Below are 23,107 nucleotides of genomic sequence, written 5' to 3'. Positions count from 1 at the left end.
ACCAAGAGGAGCTGACACCTCAGGCTATGCCTGTGAACTCCCATGGGGGAAAGGGCACTTGGATCAGCATTTTCTCTAGTACTAATCTGTATTTCCTCATTCTCAGCTGACAGCTCTGTGGGTTGGGCACAGCCTGTTGCCATGGTTGGCCCTCTGTATTGTTTTTCCCTCTCTCAGATTCAGTGCTCCTGGACTTCCAGCCCAGTCCAAGCAAATTCTGTTTGCCCTCAAACCCTTTATGTGCAGATGCTGCTTTGGAAGAGCTCAGGCTAAAGCAGTGATTCAAGTCATTAGTCCAAATGGCAGAGGAGTTCAGTGATTATATAAAGCTCCATACTCTGAGCTCCCAATACAAAACTCCATAAGATTTCCCTGTGAAGTACAGAGATTAGAAAGAAGTACACCGTGTATTGTCTGTAGCAGTGCAGTTAGTGAAGAGACATTTAGTATCGTTTCTATCAACAAGTAGTTTTAAGATTTGTGGACATTGTTATTTCCCCTGGTAGTAAGTCCTTATTTTCTCACCAAGTAACATTAAACTCAGGGATTATAATGTCATCAGTGTAGTGTCTCTTGGAATGGTTCTTGATAACTTTGTGATACATGCTTACCACATTACACGGTACCTTAAGCTGTGAAGAGTGGGAATCTTTTTTTTTCTCTTTTTCTTTTTGTATTATCCTTGCAAACTAACAATTTAGCCTATTACAGATTCATGGATGTTGGTGGGAGACACAGACCTCCAGGTCTGAGATGAAAGCGGTTTATTATCTACAACAGTAGCAGGATCCTGAGGATGGGCACCTTTGGGTTATTTCCTTGTGCAGAGTTCACTAGTGGAGAATGCAAGCAGGGCAGAGGTGGACAACAACAACAAAAACAACAACAACAACAACAACACAAACAACAACAACAACACTTAAGTCTTTTGTAACCTGGTGGGAAGATGCCTACTTATTTCTAGAGCAAACATTTTTACTACTTGTCTGAAGTATATCCAGCTACACATAGAAATGAAACCTTGTCTTCATCGTCCAACATTGCGGAAAACACCAACATCCTTGAAAATATAACCTAGAATAAATGGCAGTGTGTGTATAAAGTTGAGAAAACTGTTATATAACTTCTTCCGATGGCTTTTCAGAAACATATCTATTTATTTTTATTTATTGAGATGACTAATTGCAGTATTGCTACTAGAGAGAGAAATTTGGAGTATCAAAACATAATTCATCATACCCATTTTCTTTTCTCCAAGAAATAATGAAATGGTAGTATATGCTCAACTCCCAGGAATGATATCTATCTGTATATGCCTTTATACATCTGTAAATTGATGAATATAATTAGAGGTAGGTATAGATGTATAATTTAGCTCTTGTCCATAGTTCAAATGATATGCATAATTTATTATTGTTGTTAGTATTTTGAGGAAATTTCTGTATACTATATCTTATTTGATAAGTTATGTTAGTTGCTATGTACTAAAATTGGAGAGCACACAAAAATTGATCTTTGTCCACTTTAGGAAAACAATTCTTAGAAGACAGAAATCAATAGATACAAATATATTTGAATATATTTTTATACTGCAGGGAAAGATATTGCCCCAAGAGAAAGATTTTTGCAACACAGAAATTCTGCACTGTAGTGACTCTAAAAGTTATATAAGATAAGTGTATATGCATGGTGTATGAACAATATTCATGGACAAGAGTGGACGACGAAGACAGGATAGATGAGGTGACCTTGATACTCAGGAGCTGAAGCATATTTTTCAACTGTTGGGCTGAGGTATGGGGTTGATAACTTAATGATAGCTGGGGCCAGGAGGCCAGTGGCTGGCTTACTTCATGGAGCCACATGATAGTCATGCTCTGGGTTGCCGAATGTATAACTGGAGTGGATATGCTACAAGAGCTAGAGCCTGCTAGACTGAACAAGATGTGAGAACCTTGTTTTGTGGTACAAGCAGTAAGACAGTTTCATGCTGATATGTAATGATGGGGCTCTGTTCTCCAGGATTTATTAAATGTTCAAAGTAAATGATACTTTATGGAAATACCTGGGTGTAGAATCCAGGAAGTGGGGCCACTCAGCTTTCTGTTACTCCTATAGCCCACTTAGTGTACGTGTAGCTTTATTTCTCTTCAATTTTAGACTTTCTGTGTCTACCAGTCCCTACTGTTGGAAGTGAAGACTTTCACCAGGGTATACAATGGAATGGTATGGTTAACTTTAAAGTACTGCTGCTGCCCATTAATTTAAGCACCTTATAACCTTATATGAAGGCAGGTTACTATCAGGGATAGAGATAGTTACTCTTTGAAATTGAGGGGACTACTGATCCTCTAATGTGCCCCCATTCAGTATTACTTTTCTATCAGCTGTGGCAAGATGGCACTAGACAAACAGCAACTACAAGTCAGGAGTGACTTTTGACCATGAACACAAACTCCTCGGAGATACACAGTGAGTCACTAAAACAAGTGGTAAACAACCAGAAAAGCAGAGGGTCAGGGGGGGTAGAGGGGAGAGAGAGAGAGAGAGAGAGAGAGAGAGAGAGAGAGAGAGAGAGAGAGAGAGAGAGAGAGAGAGAGAGAGAATATCTACAATGGGAAGTAAAGTTGAGGACCACTTGCAGCCTAGAGACATGGTCTCACTGAAAGGTTGGCTAACATTTTTCCTTGTAAGCTATATTAGAAAAGAGAGAAACTGAAATTGCAAAGAAGCCTCTAAGTGCGGAAAACCTATCTTAGACACCTTGAAAAAAAAATCCAGTTTCTTTTTTTTTTTTTTTCGGAGCTGGGGACCGAACCCAGGGCCTTGCGCTTCCTAGGTAAGCGCTCTACCACTGAGCTAAATCCCCAGCCCCCAAAAATCCAGTTTCTTAAGTAGGTTTGATTGCAGTGTGTACTATTGTCAACCACCCGAGACATTCACTCTTCTGAACATGTGGGCCACGGTGCCGACTAGCTGAGTCTCTCTTTGGAGATTGCTTGTGATGGAAGGTCCCTCTCTCATTCAGGGTTCTGTTCCCACGCCATTCTGACGAGTCAGGAGCTGGTGAGCGGTTCAGTTAAGCATTAGAAAACCTGCCACGTTGTCTCATTTAGGATCTCCAAAAGTTCTGTCTCACATGCGGAATTCTAAAGCCTTTGACATCACAGTGACCATAGCTCAGCCTCTGTCTTAGAAATGCTTGCATCACTCAGATACAGTATTCCAGAGAAGACAGATGGATCTACGACACAACAACTCACTTTCCTGTATGGCGGTTTAGGCCATCTAAAGGATAATGACATGCTCCCTTAGGTTTGGAGCTCATTGGCTTTGTTGTGAGGGTGAGAAATCTCATCTAGAAGGAGTGACGATATGAGACAAGTAACTCAGTATCCTCCCAAACAGAGTACATTTTCTTCCTTTGTTGTAACAGTAAAGGTGCATCTCTCCATTTTGCAAAGCTCTGTTGCCCTCTGAGCTGTGAAAGGAAAAGGTCGCCCCAGGGAAGGGAAGGACTATTGTGTCTTCAGGGTCAGCTGAAAAGGCAGCGGTGAAAGCTTGAAGGCTAAAGAGCCAGCCCTGTTGCTCACTGCCTTCCCTAGCTGCTGGCTCCCCTTCCAGGCAAGCTTGCCCAGTCTTTAAGGCTAATGCACTGTGTTCTTGCTTTGACGCTGGGCAGGCCACACACTTTGCAGGCTGGCGTAAGATGAGAGCGATGAAAAGGATTTGCCAGAAATCACCTGCTTTGTCTTTTTGCAAGTCGGGAGAAAGCTGGATGAAGACCTTCTTCTTGCCAGTCTATAGCATTTTAAATCAAAGCCCAGTCTGACCCTTGTGAAGAACGCTTGAAGTCCCGATACCTGACTGAATTTAGTCATGTATTAGCGATTCTCTCACTATGGCAATGTGCGGCAGTGGCTGGCGGCCAGAACTACTCATTCTCTCTCACCCCACCCCCATGCTTCCAGGAAGTAGCCCATTGATGGTTAACAGACCAGGCTATAGAAACACTTTGCTTTCTCAAAATTCCTGTGACTATATTGAATTGTCTGCCAACCGCATACATACGGATAGCTAAAACTGCGAGCGGCATGTATTTTTCCAGTCATGTTTAATTGCGTCAGCATGGAGTTCTCTTGGCTTTTGTAGCAACAGCTAATGAACCACATGTGGCAGGGTCCAGAGGGTCCAGATGTTTGGATTATACGCTTTTCCAATCCATTATGCAAATGTCCATTTAGGACAACATGTGGCACTGTGTGGAGAGGAGAAGGGCTGCATCGCCAGTAAGGAAATCAAAGTGGAGGCTAATTACACTGTTGCTCTTTGCAAATGGGGATTTTTCTTTCCGAGAGTGTTATTTTCAATATGAAATGATGGGGTTGAAAATGATTTGTGGTTTATATTTTCATGGTCCTTTTTATTTGTTATTATTTACATAACCCTGTGTCTACTTTAAAAAGCTATAGTAACTCTCCCACACCGTAATAAAATGTGGAATAGTTCAGCAGATGCTTTATCGGAAATATAAACTGCTAAGTGCTTAGTGACTTACAGCTTCCTAAAGGGTACCTTTAGGGCTTAACATTTTGAAATTTGAATATATGGGATGGGTATAACTATAAGCAGGAAGAATTTGACGAAGGAAAGGACCAGGGTGGGAAAAGGTAAAGTATTTTCAGCAGTTACCGTATTCTTATGACTACATTTTAGGTTCTTTTAGATGAGGAAAGGGACGGGGCATTTCAACCATTCAGTTCGCACTCAATGATAGCAAACTGAGAGGCCCTATAGTAAGAGGTAACCTCTAGTGAGCTATTTTATAAAGCACTCATGTCCTTTTGATGGAGTTGCTTGTTTTATTTGACCAATAGTCTGAAACAGTTGAGAAACAGAGGTTCCTGAGTGTGAGCAAAGGAACCTTAACATAGGAACCTGAGGAGGAAAGAGAAAAGACAGCTTTGGGGGCAGCATAAATTGCAGAAGGCTTTGGCAAGAAGTTCTTGGATTATGGTTTTTCTGATTGCTGTTTTCATAGCAAAAGTTAAAGAAACAATGTTGATTTCTTCTACAAATTACTGTTTTCACAGAAAGGAAGATAGATTCTTTTTGAATTTTAAAAACTGCATTTAATTCATTTGGGGTGTATGGGTTGCACTCATGCTGACGGCAAAGGACAGCTTTTGGGAATCAGTGCTCTCCTTACAACATTTGGATCCCAGAATGGAGATCCCAGGACTGAACTCATGTTTTCAGACTTGGTTACCTACCGAGTCAACTTACAGACCCTAGATATTGGTGTGTGTGTGTGTGTGTGTGTGTGTGTGTGTGTGTGTGTGTGTGTGTGTTCATGCATCTACATGCATGTCTATGTGCCTGTCTGACTGTATTTACCTCCCTGTCCTTTTCCTATTTAGCAAACCCCCTTTCCTCCTTTACCCTATCAAATGACTTCTATGCTACTATTCTTCTCTCTATTGCTCCCCCACTCTCTACCCCAGAAATGATCCCTTGTTACTTTTTCAGTTTCTGAAGTTACTCACATCTAAAGATGTGCAACTGAGAGCTTGTTACAAGAGAGAGCATGTGATGTTTTTCTTTCTGGGTCTGAGTTAGCTCACTCAATATGAATTTCTAGCTCCATCCATTTATCTGTGTGTTAATCAGAGATCAATAGAGTAACAGAACTAATAAAATGAATCCCCCAATCCCCTTCTCTCTACCTATATGACTATCTGTATGCACACACACACACAGACATGCACACACATATATCATTCTAATAAATCTAATAAATCTATATAAAGACATTGATTAAAGGTTTATCTTCACAACTCAAAGAACTGGCTTAGAAGTGAATCTTGCCACTTTAAGCAAAAATTCCTTACAGGTCCCTCTACTTTTGGGTTTTAGCTAATCCCATATATAGTCAAATTAATAAGCAAGAATAGCCTTCATAGTCTGAGAAATTCATGATTTGATTTTGTTCTTACAGCTGAATAGTATTCCATACATGTACATATATGTACATCTCCATTACCTATGTGTTGGTTTTAGGGCATTTCCTAGCAACCGTGAATAGAATACTAATTGACAATTATCTGTGGAGTATGATGTCAAGCCCTTTGGGCATATCCCCAGGAGTGGTAAAGCTGGGGCATATGCTAGACTCAGCCGTGCCAAACTTCTTCATGTTGATTTCCATAATGGTTCCAACCATGTGTAAGTCACCTCTAGTGAATGAGGGTCACTTTTCTTCACATCCATTCCAGCATTTGCTGTTCATTGTTCTGGCTATTTTTGCCATTCTGGTTGGGGTAAGAGGAAATCTCAAAACTGATTTGCATCTTTCTATATACTAAGGATGCTAAATATTTTTTTTGCTGTATTTCTTAGCCATGATTTTTTTTCCTTCTTTGGAGAACTCTCTGTTTAAGTCCTGGGCTCATTTTTGAATGTTTTTTAAAAAATTTTTGATACATTGATTTTTTGAGTTTTTTCTATGTTCTGAATATTAACCTCCTGTTATACACATAGCTTGCAAAGATTCTCTGCCTCTGTGCAGATGTTCTCTTTACCAGTTGGTTATTTCTTTAGCTGTGCAGAAGTTTTTAATTTTATGAAATCTCATTTGTCTATTGTTGGTCTTCATTCTTGAATTAGTGGAGTCCTAATTGTATCATTCTTTTCTATACCTGTATCATGTAAAATGTTTTCTTCTAGCAGGTTTAGAGCATATGTATATTTTGATACCTCCTTAAAAAACTCACTTGAATGACCACTTTTATTGGATTAATCTTGATAGTGGAATGAAATAATTATCAGTCAAGACCTCTTAAGGGTTATGAATACTGATAAACTTCTTAAAATGAAGAATTCACTAAATTTCAGGGTTGTCATCCCAGGGTTAGTATAGTTTATCTTATCTTAGAAATGTAAATAGAGGAGCATTAGAATACTTTTTTGACCTATAATACAAGAATGAATTATGTTATTGTATGTTCATGCAGTTGTTAAAAAGCTCAACAAGAGATGCTCCAATGGGATGATATTATCTGTTTTGAATCATGGAACTAGAGGGGAAATTGTAGTTCACAGGGCACAACACCTGCCAGTGTGTATTTTCACTGACCACAGAACATCTCCTGAGTTTCACCTTGTGTCTGAAACCATGCTAAACTGCAATTGTTTCAATGGCAGAGAATTTCTGGGTCAGATGAACACAGAGACAAAGTTGCTTTTGATTGTATTATTGTCAATGAGATTATGCATAAGAAGGTCATAGTTTATACATGTACATCTCCACTGGTCAAATTTTACTAGTTTGAGTAATTTTGTTACTGTGTTATGTTTTCTTTCTTTTTTTTTTTTTTTCTTTTTTTCGGAGCTGGGGACCAAACCCAGGGCCTTGCGCTTGCTAGGCAAGCGCCCTACCACTGAGCTAAATCCCCAATCCCTACTGTGTTATGTTTTCAAGAATTATAGATTATTTCTAAAAAATTAACATCCCATTGACCATATTATAACATTGAGTTAACATTGCCAAATCCAGATGAATGAAAATCAAGATATTAAGAATTATAATTTCTTGTTTTTGTCAGTTGTTTTTATTATGATTAACTTTCATTGTCAACATTCTAGAATTGAAATCATATAGGATATGTATCTTCCAGCACATTTGTGTGGATATTTCTAGACAGGTTTTCCTGAATATGATAATCGTTTCTGAATGTGAGCAGTACCATCCCATGGTCCCTGGTCTCTCTGAATAGAAATGACAGAGAGAGAGAGAGAGAGAGAGAGAGAGAGAGAGAGAGAGAGAGAGCACAGAACACCAGCATTCATCTTGCTCTGAGATTTGATGTGATCTCCAAAGTTTGAAGGAGATTTTCTTGAATTTTGACATCATCTGTCTATCTTCTTTGCAGATAGGGAAGTGACACTGAGCATTAAGATTGAACATTAAGGACAGAATATTGAAATTAAGAAGGGGAGACAGGCTTCTTCTGTTGACTCCTTGATTTATTATCTCTGTCAATTTGGTTAACTTTATTAAGCTTCGTTTTCCATAAAAAATGGTATATGTGTGTGTGTATGTGTGTGTGCACACATGCATGCACGTGTGTGTGTTTCACACAGTGCTCAGCTTAGTGGCTAGAACATAGGAAATAGAAACTGTTACTGTCGTTGGAGCTATGACTGTGATTCATGAACTCAATGCCAATCTTCTTGATTTCCCTCCTCTGCCATTTCAGGGATTTCAGGAGTTGATCAGAACTATCAGTTGATTTTTAGCTCAGGAAAATTTGGTGGCTGTTCGTTCTATCCCAGGTAGATGAACAGCCAGCCTCCTGGAAGAGCTGGCCACTGTTCCTATCCTTTAAATCATCTTCCTTTGCTCCACATCATGGTCTAGTGACAGGAAAGAGGAATCACAGGGCAGTTGGGAGATTTCATCGCTAACACATTTCTTTTTCTACTTATTGAACGATGCTGCTACAGATATTTTGTTAAAGTCTAAAATAGCTGTAAATTGAAAATAAGTAAACAGGGTTTTTTTTCTATTTTTTTTGCAGCTACTAAAAGCTTTTTATTAGGCCACCAGATGAGCAATTGCTAAGGAAAGAAATGGTTTGTGCGTGAGGTTTGTAATCTGAGCACCAATTCAGCATCAAGCCTGTGGAGAAGGCCGAACAGTGCCTGTTGACACACAAACCATCACAAGGGAAAAAAGAAAACTGTTTCCAGATTGTTAAATAATGCCACACAGTTAGAGAAACACAACACTCCAAATTCTTATATATCTTCCTTCATTGGGTTCAAGTGTATTCTCTTTCTTACCTACCTGAATCTATTTTCCCAGTGTATCTATATTTTCCTGGGTTTCAGGATTGCCCCTCTCTGATTCCATGTGTTCTACACTTTTGCGCAGTGCTGGTTGTAGGTGACTTTAAGCAATCCTTCACAAGCAAAGCACTTTGAATGACTTCTTCAGTTGGAATTTTATAGGGATCGTATGTGGCTTTTCTTCTCACTTTAGGGATTCGTTATTTTTGTAGTACAAACAATGACGGCAATATAAGGTTTGTGAGGCTGACTCACTAAGGAAATGATACAGGTTTGGAAAACGACTCTTGCCATTGACGCAGGAGAGAACTCTTTAAAAGTAGCAATCTGAGACATTTCATTGCCATCCAACAGTTCCCATAAAACTACTCCTATCAGTCCATGGATTGTATTAAATAATCTGCGAGTGCAGGGCAGTTTTGAAAGGGGCACATTTCACAACCAGGTGTTTGGAGTTCTTAAAGCAAGTAAATCAGTTCCCATGATTCAAGTGTCATCTGTCTTCCAGGAAGTGAGTCTGAAGGCCTGAAAAGAATGAAGAAATGAGAAGACACATTAAAGAGATGGACAAGCAAGAAAGGAATGTGTATCTGTGGTGGATGGAATTTGTGTCTTAGATTCTGTTATCTCTCTGTAGTTGGTGTTCTTTCACTTCCATATGAAAAGGACCATTGTGAGGTCAGCTCTCCAGACAGAAGTCACAGGATTTCTGAAGTACCTGTGACAGAAGATACAGGGGAGGGGACAAAACTTGGCTTCAGCAGGACAGAACCATGTTAGCTTTGACTTCTACTGGTTTTGCAGAGATTTCAAGTAGAGGAGGAAACACTGTTTTGAAAACCGATGACTTGCTGGACATTTCCTGGTCTTGTGCAGCCATAGCATCCAGTGTATCTGTGTAGAAATGCTTCAGACAGAAGAGATATGGAGACGGAAGAGAGTACGATGTTGCCCCAGCTAGCATTCTTTGAAGAAGGTTTTCTTTCAGTTTTTCTTCTACGTATTTACTAATTTAAGTCTATTTTGAGAATTACATGAAATTCTTTTCTCCCATAAATTAGGTAACCCGAACAAGTAATGCTAAGTAGATGAGTAAAACTCTAAGAACAACTATGAGATAAATTCATTTTTTTCTTAACCATGTCATTGGTGAAAGAAATATGTGAATACATAAATGTATTTGTTTTCACTGTGTCCAAAGGAATGGGTATCCGTTGTAAATATGCTAAAGGGAAAATTCCATAGGTATACATATTTTTTCAGATTTGTTTTCTTGGGTGTTTCTTAATTACAATGACAAATGGTTAAGCTAAGGCAAGCACCCATGATGGGCTTGTGTACACGTGCCTCCATGTACGTTGTTGGAGACCGAACCCAAAGGCTTGCTGTGGTAAAAATAAAAAAAAGAAAGAAATAGGCATCACTGGTTCCCACACACTAGCCCCATGGTAGTCTTAGACTGAGGTGGTCACTCCATGGCATTAGTTCTGGCACCATAGGGCCATATAGAACTAACAATTTATTTCTGATTAGTATCTCTCCTGGCTGCCTCTCTCCCATACTAGTACCAGTACCAGAGAGCCATTTAGAACTAACATTAATATAGCACAGTGGCAGCTGGTTCCAGTGTGGCACCACACCACATTAGCTAACTTCTAGCCCCAGTAGTCTCTACGCTTCCATTGCTAGTCGCCTTGGCCAGCCCTGCCCAGGTGGGACCTCTCTGGTCCCAGCTACCCAGTAAAATCATGACTCAACTAACTGTAACCCAACAATCAGATTTATGTGTTAAATTCTCAATCTATGATACATCAAGAAAATAAATAAGCTTATAACCATTTGATAAGGATATAAACTGCCCACCAAGATAAGATAAATTTGCCTACAGAAACACAGCCCAACTACCTTGGCAATTCAAGACCACACAGATCTGGGTCATCTTTCTCCGTGTCCATCTTGATTCTTCTCCCTTCCCTTCTCTCCCACCTTACAAAAGCCTTATATTTTTACTGTCCAATCATGGCCTTGACCCAACTGGTGTCAGCCCTCACCTGTATATTGACATCAACCTACAAAGGCTGTGTATTTTCAGCATGTCATTTACTACTAAGCTATATCTTTAGACATTAAGCAAGCATTAAAAAAAATCATCAATCCTTTTTAGTACTCAGGGACGTCAAGCCACAACTATTGTTCTGTCATTCCATTGGCTCAGAGGTTCTGTTGCCTAGGGAACCATGAAAACTAAAACATACTGATAAATATAAATACCAAATGAAATACATATATTGCATATATCAAATGAAAATAGTCTTATCTTTTTTTTTTTACTAGTATCAATGAAGAATTACTGTTCATGAGCAGGGGTAGAAGACAGCAGGCATTGTTCTGGCCAGTTCTAGACTTATGTTTCATCTTGTATTAATGATTATAAGAATGAAGTTATTGTCAAACTTCCCTCCATTCATTTTTCCTTAGTATATATTTGGTGTAGTTCAGTGTTAAGGACATGACAATGTATCTTTTATAACTGTGCCTAACAGGAAATTCTGATGTATTGTAATGATGCAAACTACATATATATATTTTATATAAACATATGGATGAGTTTCTTATGCCATTTCCTGTTAGAACCAATCTCTTGTGTACTCCAAACATGAAGGGAGAATACTCGATTTTTTTGCTGCTATGTCAGAATATTATATAGTAGATAAATCACAGTAATCAGAAATTCATTGTCTCACCACTTCGGGGTATGGGAACTCCAAAACTGAGGATTTGGAATCTTCCAGGGCTTTGTTGATGAGACAGCTTTTGGTAGAAGGCAGAAGGAAAAGCAACGGAGAGGGACCACAACTGACCCCCTCATCACAGTGCTGATTGTAATCCTCTGAGTGGGGGGCTCACACTGTCTTTATTTCTTAAAGATAGAACTGTTTCCATGGTTTTATAGTCGTTAGTTTTATTCAGTACTTTGTAAACTGAAACTAATACACTGACTAATATTAGAGGAAATCACTTCTTCACATTGTCCTATCAGAGTCACACAGGTTATGCCAAGTGTCAGAACATTCCTTTTTCTTGTCATAAGTATTGGGTGAAGGTGGGGACAGAACCTTCCATTATAGGAAAGTCATGTAGGTGTCACAATACACATGGTTTAAATGGAGCACCAAAATTCCAGAGGACATCCTACCCACTTTCTCAATCTCCTCTCCCCATGGGGTCCCGACTGACTTTTCCACCGATCAAACCCGAGATGCTCTAAACCGAAATATTTCTCTTTAGTTGAGTGCAAGGGGGTAGACATGGAGGATACCTCACCTCGATTTACATCCTTGAGACTAAACAGCATTGAACAGGGTAGGGGAAGCGCAGACAAAATCAAGTGAAGATTTTCAAGGAAGCTTCAACAGAAATGCTAAGAACGACTTTTGAATTCAAATCCAGAAGAAGTGCTCCTGGAGATACTGATGTTTTAGCCAATATAGGAAAGGGTTGGGAATGACCTTTTAGACACAGTTGTGTAAGAATGTCTTGGCCAGGAACGTCTGGGTCTGCTGAACCAGATATGCCCAGGGCCGCCTCACAGCGGGCATGCGTGCAGCTCCATCAGAGTGCTCTCCACTGTCTTGTAATTGTCTTTAAAGCTCTTCAGTTCGAGGAAGTGCTTAGGGTGTTTGCTCTTCTGACTGGAGGGCAGGTATGCGACCTGGATGGTTGTTGGCAACATTTTAGGTGACTGAGTTGGGTCTTTGGCTGCTGACTGGTGGTGTCTTTGAGAGCCCCCAGTTCATGCTTTGACCCCAGTGGCCAGCTCACTCAAGGCCTCCTGATAACGCAGTACTCGCTCTGGCCGAAGTCCCCTGTCCCATAGCGGGCTATCTCATGTCCATCAAGGAGGGCCCTTCGAATGCCCCTGAAAGGAGTGCTAGTGTTTCTCAGATCTAGCAAGTAGGAGTGGAAATTCTTACCTTTTAAAGAACGGGGTGCTGGCCTTCAGCATGAAATGGGATCTCAGAGGCATAGATGGTATCTAGGGCTTTCATCCTGTATAGATAGTTGTAGCAACTTTGATTCCCCTGAGTTTCCAGCTGTAGGAGTCTGATGTCATCACCTGCAAGGAACTGAGGTTCCTACTGGATATCCTGAACCCTGGATAGTCAATATCAATCTCCTCTTTTAAGTCCTTGGGGGCATTGTGTCCCACAGGTACATGAGGTCCCCTTCTAGATTTCATTGCAAAGTGCATGATTTGTCTCTTCACAAAAATAAACAGCAGCAGGAATACCAAGCTCCAGTACACTTTCACAAGCATGACATTCACTCCGGACAGCAGTTACTACTAGACGCCATTGCCTCTCTCACTGGAAACTTCTGCTAGGATAGTCCCACTGCACTCGCACAGTAGCCCAGGTTTAGCTGAACTATTATTAATGCTACTATTTATTATGCTGCAATGAAATTTAAACATGAGGAGACAAAATTCAAATATTAACAACAAACATTTAACATCTACCAGCCATGAAGGAAAAAAAAATTTTTGGTGTGTGTTAGTGTGTGCATGTGTGCATGCGTGTGCGTGTGTGTGTGTGTGTGTGTGTGTGTGTGTGTGTGTATGTGTGCACATGCCTGCATAAGAGTGCAGGTATCCTTGAGATCTGGAAATTGTGACGTGATTGCAGATGTCAGGAGCTTTATATTCTATTTGCTTTCAAAGATATGATGGAGAGTTTAAAAGACAAGTCACATGCGTAAAAATGAAACAGTGAGATAAATGACTTCGTATGTTTATCTAAAATTAACTTTAAAAAGGCTTTTTAAAATTCTGTTAACATATGTTTCATGGTTATGAAACAAATCATGGAGTTTGAGGAAGATATTCTTAGATCTAGTGTGACTTTGAGCTGTGCAGGCTCCAGAAAGCTACTGGGGTAGGGATTACATGTGGTTCCTCTGCAAGGGCAGATTGTAGCTGTTTTCTTTCTGTATCTCAAGTGTTCTTGGTACTGTGTTTCAGAAATGAGACATTGGACTTTGGCCAGGATTATCTAGTTTCTGTTAGGTTCATGAAGAGATAGATATAGTCAAAAATAGTCCCTGCTTTTGCAGGAGTCTAAGTGCAGACTAGCCTCTACACTGGAGACTTCATGTTTTTATACTTAGGACATGTGTTCTCAATAAATGTTAAATTTTCCACAATGTGTCTAGAAAGACTCTCCATACTTTAAGGGAGACAGAAAGGGGAAAAAAGAATAAAGAAGGCAAACCATATTCAAGAGGAGTAAGACAGAGATAATAACTAAGAAATTATTGTTTTTTATATAAATTTACCTAAAGCTATTCCTTGGCTTCCTATTAAGCACAAGACATACTTGATATCCTTGGTTTCAATTTTCCAAGTTTGCCTTCTGCAGCTCTCTAAAGGTCATATATATGAGCATAAATAAGTGGATTTGGTGTTAGATGATATGATGTAATATCAATCTTCTATATTTAAAGATAGATTTCTGAAGCTTAGAAAGGAGAATGTTACAACAGAAAATGTGGTATATCTACACAATGGAATATTACTCAGCTATCAAAGACAATGACTTTATGAAATTCATAGGCAAATGGATAGAACTGGAAGATATCATCCTGAGTGAGGTAACCCAATCACAGAAAAACACACATGGTATGTACTCATTGATTAGTGGATATTAGCCCAAATGCTCGAATTACCTTAAATGTACAGAACACATGAAACTCAAGAAGGATGACAAAAATGCAGATGCTTCACTCCTTCTTTAAAGGGGAACAAGAATAGCCTTGGGAGGGGATAGGGAGGCAAAGTTTAGAACAGAGACTGAAGAAAGGCCAATTCAGAGCCTGCCTCACATGTGGCCCATACATATACAGCCACCAAACTAGATAAGATGGATGAAGCAAAGAAGTGCAAGCTGACATGAACCGGATGTAGACCTCTCCTGAGAGACACAGCCAGAATATGGCAAATAGGCGAATGCCATCATTAAACCACTGAACTGAGAACGGGACCCCCATTGAAGGAATCAGAGAAAGGGCTGAAAGAGCTTGAAGGGGCTCGAGACCCCATATGAACAACAATGCCAAGCAACCAGAGCTTCCAGGGACTAAGCCGCTACCCAAAGACTATACACGGACTGACCCTGGGCTCCAACCTCATAGGTAGCAATGAATAGCCTAGTAAGAGCACCAGTGGAAGGGGAAGCCCTTGGTCCTGCCAAGACTGAACCCCCAGTGAACTAGATTGTTGCGGGGAGGGTGGTAATGGGGGAGAGGATGGGGAAGGGAACACCCATATAGAAGGGGAGGGGGAGGGGTTAGGGGGATGTTGGCCTGGAAACCGGGAAAGGGAATAACAGTTGTAATGTAAATAATAATTACCCAATTTAATAAAGATGGAGAAAAAAAAGAAAAAAAGACGTGGATATAAGATCTTAAGTGATAGTAACAAAATTATGTTGAGTATAGATTATATTATTAAAAGAAACACTGTAGAAATTTATAGAAATAGTCCACCATCATATGAGAGTGTTGATGCTGCCTCTTTTGAAATAATATGTAGTTGGGTTCATATTCTCTTATCATCTGTAATCACCAGAACCACCTTTTCAAGGTCTTCTTTCTCTGTCTTCTAAATATTGCTCATAAACTAGTATTATAAACTTGATGCAGTCACACATAGTGGCAGAGTTTACCCATGTCTCTATACCACTTAGAGCTTTGGGGCCTTTCTATCCATGACTTGAATTAACATTTTAGAAGTCTTTTTATTATTTTGTATTGATATAGTCTGAGCTGCATAGCAAACACGAGGCTGTCTTTACTCCTCATTCCACAGTGTAAGACTCAATAGTGTTAATTCTGAACACCACAGATGCATAGCAAAGTGATCTCTTTACATACACTTTCAACCTGGAGCTGTTTCTACCCAAAGTCAGGAACTCAGTGGCAAAGCTCCTCTGGCTTGTTTCTTTGGTCAATCCCTCGGTTTCTCTATCCTCCTATTTTATTATATTTCTCCTCCTTTCCTTCTATCTGAATACTTACTGTTATTTCCTTTTCCAAACTTCTAGTTTCTTATTTCTCTAATAATCTACACCAGTAAAAAAGCATAAATGCATATTCATGGAAAGCAATTTCCCTGTGGGTATAATGTATAGCAAAAAACCCTTCTGTCCTTGGGTTTTACAACTAAAGGGATTATACATTTCCATTGTGTGTGTATGTTTGTGCGTGCGTGCATGCGTGCGTGCGTGCGTACGTGTGTGTGTGTGTGTGTGTGTGTGTGTGTGTGTGTGTGTGTATAATTTCATCCTTTTTTAAAAAGTGTGATTTTGCCTCTTCCCAAAACAGCCATTTTGTTTTTGACCACTTGAGAAATGTATACTTATCCCTTAGGAGCAGAATTAAATGCCATTTTCTGTACAGATACTTTACCAGCTCTTTTGGTTAAAAATAGTTAACTATAGATCATATTCATAGCTCTTTTCCCTAGTTTGTTACAGTGAAAACGTTTTCTCCTGCACTTTCTATACTTCAGTAATGGTTTTGGCATGACCAGACATGACTTAATAGGAATAAATGCATATTGAATGAATGAGATCTAGTTATCTGAAGGAGCAAATTCAACGACTACCCAATATTAAACTTGACTACTCAATACTGGGGGTTCAAAATAAGCATAAATATGATCTAATTGTTATGGTTTGTATATGCTTGGCCCAGAGAGTGGCACTATTTGGAGGTGGGCTTGTTGGAGTAAGTGTGTCAGTGTGGTCATGGGCTTTAATACCCTAGCCCTAACTGCCTGGAAGCCAGTCTTCTCTTACCAGCCTTTGGATGAAGATGAAGATTAGAACTCTGAGCTTCTCCTACACCATGTCTGCCTGGATACTGCCATGCTCCCACCTTCATGCTAATGGACTGAACTTGTATGCCAGCCACAAGTAAATGTCCTTATAAGCATTGTCCTTGGTCATGGTGTCTGTTCACAGCTGTAAAATACTAACTAGGACACTAATCTTAAACTTTTACTGGACAAGTCTTCAAACCTATGAAAAAAGAAGCAGTGGGTCTCACCCTTGCTATTGTACCAACTATTCCAGTTTCCTGGAACCCAAACGACATTTGCTGGGTCTTACAACATTTACAAGTGAGGAATAAAGGGACAACAATATAGAAAAGAAACAACTTAATTCTACACTTCATCTTGGTTTCCTTACAGTTCAGAAATCTAGTTTATTATTGTTAGGATAGGAAATATGGCAGTACATAGGCAGACATGGTGCTGCTTAAGGAGCTAAGAGGTCTATATATACAGTTTTTAAATTTTAATTTTAATTTTTTGCTTATTCAGTTTTCATCCCACTCTCTGCTCCCCTCCCTGTTGCCTTCTCCTCTCTTCTCTTCTTCTCTGAGCAGGTGTGGGATGCCCTGCATATTCCCCCCTATTGTATTTAATGTCTCTGTGAGGCTATTTGCTTCTCTCCCACTGAGGCCAGACAAGGTAGCCCAGCTAGTAGAACATATCCCACACACAGGCAACAGCTTTGGGACAGCCCCCACTCTAGTTGTTCAGAGCCCACATGAACACCAAGCTGCACATTTGCTACATAAGAACAAAGAGCCCTAGATCCAGTCTAGCCCATGTATGTTCTTTGGTTGGTGGTTCAGATTCTAAGAGCCCCAAGGACCCAGATTAGTTGACTCTGTTGGTCTTCCTGTGGCGTCTCTATCCCCTTCTGTGCATGCAATCCTTCCTTCTATTTTTCCATAGGGGTTCCCAAGTTCCATCCACTGTTTGGGTGTGGGTGTCTGTATCTATATGAGGCAGCTGCTTATGGAGCCTCTCAGAGGACAGCCATTCTGGACTCTTGTCTGCAAGCATAACAGAATCATTAATAGTGTTAGCCATTGGTGCTTGCCCATGGGATGTTTCTCAAGTGGTCTGGTTATTGGGTGACCATTCCTTCAGTCTCCGTTCCATACCCTATACCTGTATTTCTTATAGACAGGATAACTTTGGGGCTGAAAGTTTTATGGGTGCGTTGGTGTCCCTATTGTTCCACTGGGGTTCCTGCCTGGCTACAGGAGGTGGCCTCTTCAGGTTCCGTATCCCCAATGTACTGAATCACAGCTTTGATTCTTGGGTGCCTCCCTTGTCTCAAGTCTCTGTCATGTCCTGGAGATACCCCACACCTCCCCACACCTGTCAGTTGCAGATTTTCATTCATTTTCATGGCCATTTGGCCATCTCTCCTGCCCTTCCCATATCTAATCCTGACCCCCCCATTCCCTGCCCCATACCCCTCCCTCCCATTTCTCTCCCTCTATCTGACTTTTTAAAAACTATTTTATTCCTCCTCCTAAGTGAGATTCAAGTTTCCTTCCTTGAGCCTTCCTTTTTGTTTAGCTTTTTTGGGTCTGTGGTTATAACATGATACCTGTATTTCATGGCTAATATCCACTTATGAGTGAGTACATATTATACATGTCCTTATGGGACTGGATTACCTCACTCATGGTGATCTTCACATGTTCTATCCATTTGCCTGCAAAATTCATGATGTCTGTTTTTAATAGTTGAATAGTATTCCATTGTGCTGATGTACCACATTTTCTTTATCCATTCTTCAGTTGAGGGACATCTAGTTTGTTTCTAGTTTCTGGCTATTATGAATAAAGCTGCTATGAACATAGTTGAGCATGTGTCTTTGTGAGATCTTAAAGCATCTTTTGGGTACATGCCCTTTTGAGAATACAGCTGGGTCTTGAGGCAGAACAATTCCCAGGTTTCAGAGAAACTGCCAAATTAATTTCCAAAGTGATGGTACACGTTTGCCCTCTAACCAGCAAAGACGTGTTCCCCTTGTTCCACATCCTTACCAGCATGTGCTATCTCTTGAGATTTTTTATCTTCTCCATTCTGATGTGTTTAAGACAGAACCTCAGAGTTGTTTTGATTTGCATTTCCCTGATGACTAAGGACTTTGAACATTTCTTTAAGTGCTTCTCTGCCATTTGAGATTCCCCAGTTAAGAATTCTGTTTAGTTTTGTACCCCATTTTTAATTGGGTTATTTGGGTTGTTGGTGTCTAACTTCTTGACTTCTTTGTAAATTTGGGATATTAGCCCTCTGTCAGATGTAGGGTTGGTAATGATCCTTTCTCAATCTGTGGGCTGCCAATTTGTCCTATTGACAGATTTGCCCTACAGCTTTGTAGTTGCATGAAGTCACATTTATCAATTGTTGATCTTAGAGTCTGGGCCATTGGTATTCTGTCCAGGAAATTGTCTCTTGTACCAATGTGCTCAAGGGTATTTACCACTTTCTCTTCTTTGAAATTTAATGTATCTGGTTTTATGTTGAGGTCCTTGATCTACTTGGACTTGAGCTTTGCACAGGGTGATAAATGTGGATTTATTTTCATTCTTCTACAGGTAGACATCCAGTTAGTCCAGCACCATTTGCTGAAGATGCTTTCACTTTTCCATTGTATTGTTTTGACTTCTTTATTAAAACTCAAGGGTCCATAGATATGTGGGTTTATTTTTGGGTCTCTGATTCAACTCCATTAGTCTGTTTCTGTACCAATAAAATACAGGTTTTTTCTTTTCTTTCTTTCTTTTTTTTAACACTGTTGCTCTGAAGTATAGCTTGAGGTCAGGGATGGTGATTCCTCCTGAAGTTCTTTTATTGTGTAAGATTGTTTTGGCTATCCTGCTTTTTTATTTTTCCATATGTATTTGGGAATTGATCTTTCAATGTCTATATAAAATTGTGTTGGGATTTTTGATGGGGATTTCAATGAATCTGTAGATTGCTTTTGGTAAGATGGTCATTTTCACTACATTAATTCTATATATCCATGAACATTTTTTGTCTTCTGATATCTTCTTCAGTATTTTTTTTTGAGGGACTGCAGTTCTTGTCATACATATCTTTCACTTGCTTGGTTAGAGTCACATCAACATATTTTATATTATTCATGGCTATTGTAAAGGGTGTTGTTTCCCTCATTTCTTTCTCAGTCCATTTATCATTTGTATAAAGAGGGCTACTGATTTCTTTGAATTAATTTTGTATCCATCTGCTTTGCTGAAGGTGTTTATCAGCTGTACAAGTTCTCTGGCAGAATATTTAGGGTCTCTTATGTATACTATTCTATCATCTGTAAATAGCAATACTATGACTTTTTCCTTTCCAATTTATATCCCTTTGATCTCCTTTAGTTGTCTTATTGCTCTGAATAGAACTTCAAGTACTATATTGAATAGATAGGGAGAGAGTGGGCAGCTTTGTCTTGTCCCTGATTTTAGTGGAAATGCTTTAAGTTTCTCTCCATTGGCTACTGGCTTGCTGTATGTTGCTTTGATTATGTTTAGATACGTGCTATGTTTCCCTGGTTTCTCTAATGCTTTTAACATAAAGGGGTGTTGAATTTTATCAAAGTCTTTTTCAGTGTCTGGTAAGATAATCATGTGATTTATTCCTTTTAGTTTTTTATATGATGGATTACCTTGACGGGTTTTCATATATTGAAATATCCCTACAACCCTGAAATGAAGCCTACTTGATCTTGATGGATGATATTTTTGATATGTTATTGATTTCAGTTATTGAGAATTTTATTGAGTATTTTTATACTGATATTCATAAACGAAGTTGGTCCGAGATTTTCTGTCTTTGTTGGGTCTTTGTGTGGTTTAGGTATCAAAGTAACTGTGGGTCCACAGAACTAAGTAGGTAGTGTTCCTTCTGTTTGTATTTTGTAGAATAGTTTGAGGAGTATCGGTATTAGCTCTTCTTTGAAGTCTGGGAGAATTCTGCACCAAAACCACCTGGCCCTGGACTTTTTATGGTTGGAAGACTTTTTATGGGCTTTTAATGATTGCTTCTATTTTTTAGGGTAATGGGGCTATTTAAATGTTTACCTGATCTTGATTTAACTTTGGTAACCTTTTCATGACTTTCTTTTTAGAGATGGAGATAAACACACCCGATTGCGTCATCTTCTCAGCTCAAGATGCACCTTCATTCCTTCCTGCCTTTGTGAGTAGTTGGACATGGAAAATATTGATGTATGTTGGCAGTGAAGATGTTGCCTAGTCAGTGTCAATCAGAGGTTTTCTGTCTAAAATATGCCCTTTATTGAATTAGAAGGAAATGGTTTGAAACAAAAACGAGCTATTGGGTAGAGCCATTATTTGCCTATTAAATCAATTCCAGCATAACAATCCTGGCAAGATATTATTTTAATTTGTACTTTTCTACAAATTGCATGTTTGTGGTGGAAAAGGAATATATAGCTAGCTGAGAGAAAAGGTATTTGTTCACCATGGATAATTATCTTTTAATTCAATTAATATGACTATGGATAAGTTTCAAGCCTCTTTTTGATGGTAAGTTTTTAGGATACTTATAGTTACAAATGGTGAATGTGTGAAAGGAACAGACATGAACAAAACAGTACGTGCTGTACTCACAGCCAGTTACAAAAAGTGTTCATGCATGCATCTGTTGCTTATTAATATTTTACTGTTATTTGCATCATCCTTTTGAAGAGGCTCCAGCAGCCTGTTGCTTTGCCCAATTGTTTATAATGATCTATAAATCAGGGGTTTGGATGAAATCAAATAACTAGGTTGTATTTGCAAAAATATGGAGAATATATTTCTTTCTTGTATTCATGCAGATTTCAAAATACATAGAGCAATTTCTCATTGAAGCTTGTATTTGTTTTAGTTACTCATTTTTAAAAGAAAAATCTGATTATTTTTAGCCAATATATTCAAATTCTACTTTTATGTATTGTTCAATTTAAGTTTCTGCTATATATTGACAGTTTTCCTAAGAGACATATAAATAATCAAAATATATTAAAAAGCAAAAATGGAAAAAACAAACAACAACAAAACACACAGCAAAAACAAAGAAAAGCAAGAGCTCTTAGTATGACATCAAAGTGTCAATATCTTCAAATATATGACTTTACTATTCAACTATGATGCCTTAGTAATCCTAGGTAAATTATTAAATTATATTTAGATTTTGAGTCTCCATTAACTGTAGTTGAACTGATTGGATTTTTTTTAGAACTCCAGTAGAGCGACTATACTGAATAAAGAAAGAATTCAAAACTTCATGAGTTTGATTTACTGTCCTTCTGCGTCATGGCCATGCTTTTAATTCTCCTAGTAACACAAAATATATTCAGAACGTGCAGTTAGATCAATGAAGACTCCATGTTTGTATCACAAACAATGTATCCAGTCCTTCTCATTTTCTAGTTATGGTTTTATGGTCAGATTTTTTAGTGAGAAATTACAACCAATAGTGGGAATGAATCAGTTACCTAAGACATTTATGAGTTGCACTGAAAAGTAATAGCCGGGGGTGGGGGGTATCTCTACATGTTTCAGGAATTAGAGGTGGATGAAGGAGTTGCCTCAATCAAATGTGTCCTATTTTATTCTTTTATAAGTGACCGAGTCTAGTTTGTACTATTTATCTACTCACGAGTGTGTATCTACTAGAGTGTGGTTAATGTATCAGGCCCCTACCCTTAAAGAAAACTGAATTCCTTTCCCTCAAGCTACCCACTGTTAGTAACTCCTCAGCTCAATAGCCACCAAAGCCATCCCAGCCAATGACCTTTGGGTCTTTACTTGACTTATGCTTCTGGACACTATGGATTTTTACCATATCTCCTTGTCAGTTTAGAATTATATGTATTTTATTCATTGACCTTTGTTTTAATGTAGAAACATATAAAAATATTTAGCTGTACTCAGTGCTTTCCCCCCCAAAATTAAAGTTTTTATTTTTATAGAATAATATATATACACAATGCTTAGTAATTACATTAGTCCCCTATATACTCTCTCATCTCTCTGCCTCTTCCATCAATCCCTTTTGTCCAAATTGTCTCATGTTCCTTCTTTCTTCCCAAACTTCAGAGACCATTTCAGAAACAGGGCTGAAAGACTAAAACAGCCAGAGGTAAGGGAGGGCCCAACTAAAACTGTCTAGACATGACAGACTTGCTATATTTGCAAACTCATAGAGGCTGTAGTTATCTACACAAGACTTGGAGAGTCAAGCCTGTCAGGATTTCACAAGGAAAGGAAGAGGATCTCACCTGCTATACCCCCACCCCCACCCCAAGCTGAGGAGTTATTGACAGTGAGTGGCCTGAGGGAAGGGGTCACAGATTTCTTTAAGGGTACA

At 39.1% G+C, this 23,107-nt stretch overlaps 1 long non-coding RNA gene and 1 pseudogene across 3 annotated transcripts; both read right to left on the bottom strand.

The window, feature by feature from the left end:
- Positions 1-7,569: 7,569 nt before the first annotated feature.
- Positions 7,570-11,905, bottom strand: LOC134480963 (uncharacterized). 3 transcript variants are annotated; one of them, XR_010056034.1, is made up of 2 exons: positions 11,595-11,905; positions 7,570-9,375 (listed from the first exon to the last, which is right to left on the bottom strand). It is a non-coding gene; the product is annotated as an uncharacterized LOC134480963 (long non-coding RNA). The 3 variants fall into 3 exon arrangements; XR_010056032.1 differs by lacking the exon at positions 11,595-11,905 and adding an exon at positions 10,756-11,042; XR_010056033.1 differs by lacking the exon at positions 11,595-11,905 and adding an exon at positions 10,902-11,033.
- Positions 11,906-12,436: 531 nt separating this feature from the next.
- Positions 12,437-13,206, bottom strand: Ns5atp4-ps2 (NS5A transactivated protein 4, pseudogene 2; annotated as a pseudogene).
- Between the last annotated feature and the right edge of the window lie 9,901 nt (positions 13,207-23,107).

The sequence above is a fragment of the Rattus norvegicus genome, chromosome 11 (assembly GCF_036323735.1).
Source record: "Rattus norvegicus strain BN/NHsdMcwi chromosome 11, GRCr8, whole genome shotgun sequence".
Taxonomy (NCBI): Eukaryota; Metazoa; Chordata; class Mammalia; order Rodentia; family Muridae; genus Rattus; species Rattus norvegicus.
The sequence above is the reverse complement of the archived record's forward strand: the minus strand, read 5'-3'. Positions and strand labels throughout refer to the sequence as shown.